Below are 5,903 nucleotides of genomic sequence, written 5' to 3' on the forward strand. Positions count from 1 at the left end.
CGGTCAAACAGGAGATGGCAAAAAATCGACATTTAGGAATTAGTGAACTAAAATGGACTGGGATGGGTGAATTTAACTCACCCATCTGAATTTAACTCAGATGACTGTTATATCTACTACTGTGGGCAAGAATCCCTTAGAAGAAATGGAGTAGCCATCATAGTCAACAAAAGGGTCTGAAATTCAGTTCTTGGATGCAATCTCAAAAATGACATAATGATCTCTGTTCATTTCCAAGGCAAACCATTCAATATCACAGTAATCCAAGTCTATGCCCCAACCAGTAATGCTGAAGAAGCTGAAGTTGAACAGTTCTACGAAGACCTACAAGACCTTTTAGAACTAACACCCAAAAAAGGTGTCCTTTTCATTATAGGGGACTGGAATGCAAAGTAAGAAGTCAAGAAACACCTGGAGTAACAGGCAAATTTGGCCTTGGAGTACGGAATGAAGTAGGGCTAAGGCTTATAGAGTTTTGCCAGGAGACTGCACTGGTCATAGCAAACACCCTCTTCCAACAACACGAGAGAAGACTTTACACATGGACATCACCAGATGGTCAATGTCTAAATCAGACTGATTATATTCTTTGCAGCCAAAGGTGGAGAAACTCTATACAATCAGCAAAGACAAGACTGGGACTGACTGTGGCTCAGATCATGAACTCCTTATTGCCAAATTCAGACTTAAATTGAAGAAAGTAGGGAAAAACCACTAGACCATTCAGGTATGACCTAAATCAAATCCCTTATGATTATACAGTAGAAGTGAAAAATAGATTTAAGGGACTAGATCTGATAGAGTCTTTGATGAACTATGGACAGAAGTTCATGACATTGTACAGGCAACAGGGATCAAGACTATCCCAAGAAAAAGAAAAGCAAAAAAGCAAAATGGCTGTCTGAGGAGGCCTTACAAATAGCTGTGAAAAGAAGAGAAGCAAAAAGCAAAGGAGAACAGGAAAGATATACCCATTTGAATGCAGAGTTCCAAAGAATAGCAAGAAGAGATAAGAAAGCCTTCCTCAGTGATCAGTGTAAAGAAATAGAGGAAAACAATAGAATGGGAAAGACTAGAGATCTCTTCAAGAAAATTAGATACCAAGAGAACATTTCATGCAAAGATGGGCTCGATAAAGGACAGAAATGGTATGGACCTAACAGAAGCAGAAGGTACTAAGAAGAGGTGGCAAGAATACACAGAACTGTACAAAACAGATCTTCAAGACCCAGATAATCACAATGGTGTGATCACTCACACTCACCTAGAGCCAGACATCCTGAAATGTGAAGTCAAGTGGGCCTTAGGAAGCATCACTACAAACAAAGCTAGTGGAGGTGATGGAATTCCAGTTGGGCTATTTCAAACCCTAAAAGATGATGCAGTAAAAGTGCTGCACTCAATATGCCAGCATATTTGGAAAACTCAGCAGTGACCACAGGACTGGAAAAGGTCACTTTTCACCCCAATCCCAAAGAAAAGCGATGCCAAAGGATGTTCAAACTACCACACAATCGCACTCATCTCACATGCTAGCAAAGTAATGCTCAAAATTCTCCAAGCCAGGCTTCAACAATATGTGAACCGTGAACTTCCAGAAGTTCAAGCTGGTTTTAGAAAAGGCAGAGGAACCAGAGATCAAATTACCAACATCTGCCGGATCATCGAAAAAGCAAGAGAGTTCCAGAAAAACATCTCCTTCTGCTTTATTGATTATGCCAAAGCCTTTGACTGTGTGGATCACAACATACTGTGGAAAATTCTGAAAGAGACGGGAGTACCAGACCACCTGACCTGCTTCTTGAGAAATCTGTATACAGATCAGGAAGCAGTAGTTAGAAATGAACATGGAATAACAGACTGGTTCCAAATAGGAAAAGGAGTACATCAAGGCTGTATATTGTTACCGTGCTTATTTAACTTATATGCAGAGTACATCATGAGAAAGGGTGGGCTGGATGAAGCATAAGCTGGAATCAAGATTGCTGGGAGAAATATCATAACCTCAGATACGCAGATAACACCATCCTTATGGCAGAAAGTGAAGTGGAACTAAAAAGCCTCTTGATGAAAGTGAAAGAGGAAAGTGAAAAAGTTGGCTTAAAGCTCAACATTCAGAAAACTAAGATCATGGCATCGAGTCCCATCACTTCTTGGGAAATAGATGGGGAAACAGTGTCAGACTTTATTTTGGGGGGTTCCAAAATCACTGCAGATGGTGACTGCAGCCATGAAATTAAAAGATGCTTACTCCTTGGAAGAAAAGTTATAACCAACCTAGATAGCATATTAAAAAGCAGAGACATTACTTTGCCAACAAAGGTCTGTCTAGTCAAGGCTATCGTTTTTCCAGTAGTCATGTATGGATGTGAGATTTGGACTATAAAGAAAGCTGAGCACCGAAGAATTGATGCTTTTGAACTGTGGTCTTGGAGAAGACTCTTGTGAGTCCCTTGGACTGCAGGGAGATCCAACCAGTCCATCCTAAAGTAAATCAGTCCTGAGTGTTCATTGGAAAGACTGATGATGAAGCTGAAACACCAATACTTTGGCCCCCTGATGCGAAGAGCTGACACTGGAAAAGACCCTGATGCTGGGAAAAATTGAAGGCAGGAAGAGAAGGGGACGGCAGAGGATGAGATGGTTGGATGGCATCACCAACTCAGTGGAGATGAGTTTGAGTAAACGCCAGGAGTTGGTTGGTGATGGACAGTGAGGCCTGGCATGCTGCAGTCCATGGAGTCTCAAAGAGTCGGACATGACTGAGCAACTGAACTGAACTGTACTGATAATACAGCCCAATTTGGACACTCTCTGCCTAGAAATAACATCAGGTTCCATAAGTTAGGGGTTTGTTACTGAACCAAACTTCAGTCCACTCACCTGTGCAAAGTAAACCAATCTACTGATACTAGGCTATGCTGAAAGAAAGTAGAGTGTTTTCTGTAGATGCCAAACAAGGCGTGCAGGCATCTGATGCTCAGAAAACCTGATGTCTTCATGGCTCTCAGGGACCCTTTTTAAAGGGCAGAGTGATGGAGGGGAGTCACAGGTTGTATGATCACCTCGTGCACAATTCTGACTGGTTAATGGTGAATAATAGGGTGGTGTCACAGGTGGTAACATCATAAGTCCTCAGACTCCAGGCAGTCTGGGGGCTCATTGTCTTTATCTAGTTAGCTTCTTCAGATTGGTGAGGGTTTTAGTATCTGTAAGACAACTCAGAAATGTGCGTCAGACACTGTATCTATGTCCTTCAGGGAGGAGCTCAACATTCTGTGGCTGCTTTGTGGCTGATTTACAGTTTGATTCATTACCAGTTTTCCTGGCCCCAATTTTCGTTGTTGTTGTTACTTCAAGTTCACATCAATTCAGTCAATTCTTGAGCTCATCTTTTGTGACTCAGGGGAGGCCTTGGAGAATAAAACTTTTCTACAAAAAAAGAGAGGCAGGCAGAAGACATGGGATGGGAGGTTGAGTCTGGGGAAGGCACCATAAGGTCCTGCTTGGCTACAGGTTCGGTCCCATAAGACTGCCCTCACCCACACCACCACCTCAGACGCCAGTCACAAGTGCAGGCTGTCACTTGGGCTTTTGACCTCCCAGCTACATATCAGAGGTTTGAATGAATACTTCCTCAGGCTTTGGCCACCTGATGCGAAGAGTCAGTTCATCGGAAAAGACCTTGATGCTGGAAAAACTTGAGGGCAGGAGGAGAAGGGGTTGAATGGCATCACTGACTCAATGGACATGAGTTTGGGAAAACTCCAGAAAATACTGAAGGACAGGGAAGCCTGGCATGCTCTAGTCTGTGGGGTCACAAAAACTCGGATGTGACTTAGCGACTGAACAACAAAAGTGATTTCAGAAATTGAAGATGAGGGACCAAATAGTATAACAAAAGATGTTTGCATTATTCTAATAGCTCAGGAAATTCTGAAGATTTTGAGAGCTGTGGACAAAGACCAAATATATGTAAGACAGATATATCTATCTCACATATATTCAGTCATCTGAATGATACAGTTGAATCACAATATTGAAGGTAATTAAACATTTTGGAAATGTATAATGTTGGCAGTTGCACAACATGGTTTTTATTTAATGTTACTGAACTGACAGTTAAAACAGTAAGTTTTGGATTACATAACCACAATATACAATTTAGGTGGTATCAACTTTAAAAAATGCACAACATGAGAGCTGCAAGTTAAGTTTTATTTGGTGCAAAAATGAGGACTGCAGCCCAGGAGACAGCACCTCAGATAGCTCTGATAAACTGTTCCAAAGAGGCAGGGGGAGAAGGTAGGTAGGCATGTGATTTTGGTGAAGGAGAAATACATGCACTCAAGCACATATATTCCCAGAAGGTTTCTGCTAGTCTGGTGAAACTTTCTGCTCATTGGATTTGTCAGTCCAATGAGTCAGTCCAAAATCCTGGATTGACATCAAGGAACAGTTGTCACCAGGAAGGATTTTAGTGTTTTTCTAGATATAAGGAGATACAAGAATTGGGCTCATAAAATTGATTCCTGAAAATACCTAATTGTTAGACTAAACACACTGACTGAAACCACCCACCCTGGCCAGGCACCAAAAGAACCACTTGCATGAGTTATTTTACAACAGGAGGTCTTGGTAAGGAATACAGAACTAGTAAGCCACCACCAACCAGAAGAGTTTGGCAAAGGTCAAAAGGAGATGCCATGTGTCCTACCACCTCCCAGAATCCTTCTCACTGACTTCCTTCTTGGCTGAGTAATGTGTGTGCCACCAGGATGGACCCTGGATCAGAGTGATTGGCTAGAAACAACCCAGAAACTCACCCCATCACCGTAAAACCCAAGACTGCAAGCCACATGGCAGAGCAGCCCTCTCAGGTTCCCTTACCCTCCTGCTCTCTGCCTGGGTGCCCCTTCCCAATAAAGACTCCTTCTTTGTCAGCACATGTGTCTCCTCAGACAATTCATTTCTGAGTGTTAGACAAGAACCCACTTTCAAGTCCTGGAAGGGGTCCCCCTTCTTGCAACCTAACTACTTGAAGACCTGTCCTGCCAGTTTTTCCCAGAGCACAGAGTGCCTCTTTTTATTCTCTACCCTGAACTCCTTTCAGGAGCTGTTGAAGATCAGCAGCTGCAGCAACACATGATTTAACCATTGTAAAGGAAGACAGCAAGTGCCCATAGCAAGTGCCAAGTTGTAGTTGACAGTTGTTTTACCACGATTAAAAAAAAAAAATCAAAATAAAAGAAGAAAGGATGTAGATAGTAGGAAACAGTATTTCCTATCATATCAATCAACAAGAATGTCACAGTCATCAGTGATTCCAGTCCTCCAGGCTAACCATGAAAGAGAAGAATACCTGCGGTCCAGCAGCTATCATGCTGCCTCCACTCACTTCGAGGAACCAAGGATGTAAAAAAATGCAGGATGCTGGCCCCAGGGAGCTGAGATGCACATAAACGGAATGATTTCAGTAAGCCCAGACTCTTGCATCTTCCATTCATAGAAAAGCGCTAAATTCCTTAACTTGAGATATTTAATTAACAATAATCTTTTGATGTTTGGACTACCTGCCCCTTGTTGCAAACTTCTGTAGAGCCTGACCCTTCCCCCCCACCTCCTTGGAACAGTTCTCTCAGGGTTACTTGAGATGCTGTCTCCCAGGTCTGAAGTCCTAACAATTTCTGGCAAATAAAACATAACTCTCAACTTTTAGGTTGTAACTATTTTTTAAGTTAACAGTAGTGAAGATTCCAGTTCACATCACACACGATTTTTGCACTTAGCTCAGAAAAAAAGTAAACAAATATGCAAAATAAAATTGGGACTTTTAGTGCAGGGGAAGAAGGTCTTGCCACGCCTCTAAGAGGAAACAGGCAGTGTCGATAAGAAGCACTTTC

This window comes from Bos taurus, chromosome 3, assembly GCF_002263795.3.
Source record: "Bos taurus isolate L1 Dominette 01449 registration number 42190680 breed Hereford chromosome 3, ARS-UCD2.0, whole genome shotgun sequence".
Classification (NCBI taxonomy): domain Eukaryota; kingdom Metazoa; phylum Chordata; class Mammalia; order Artiodactyla; family Bovidae; genus Bos; species Bos taurus.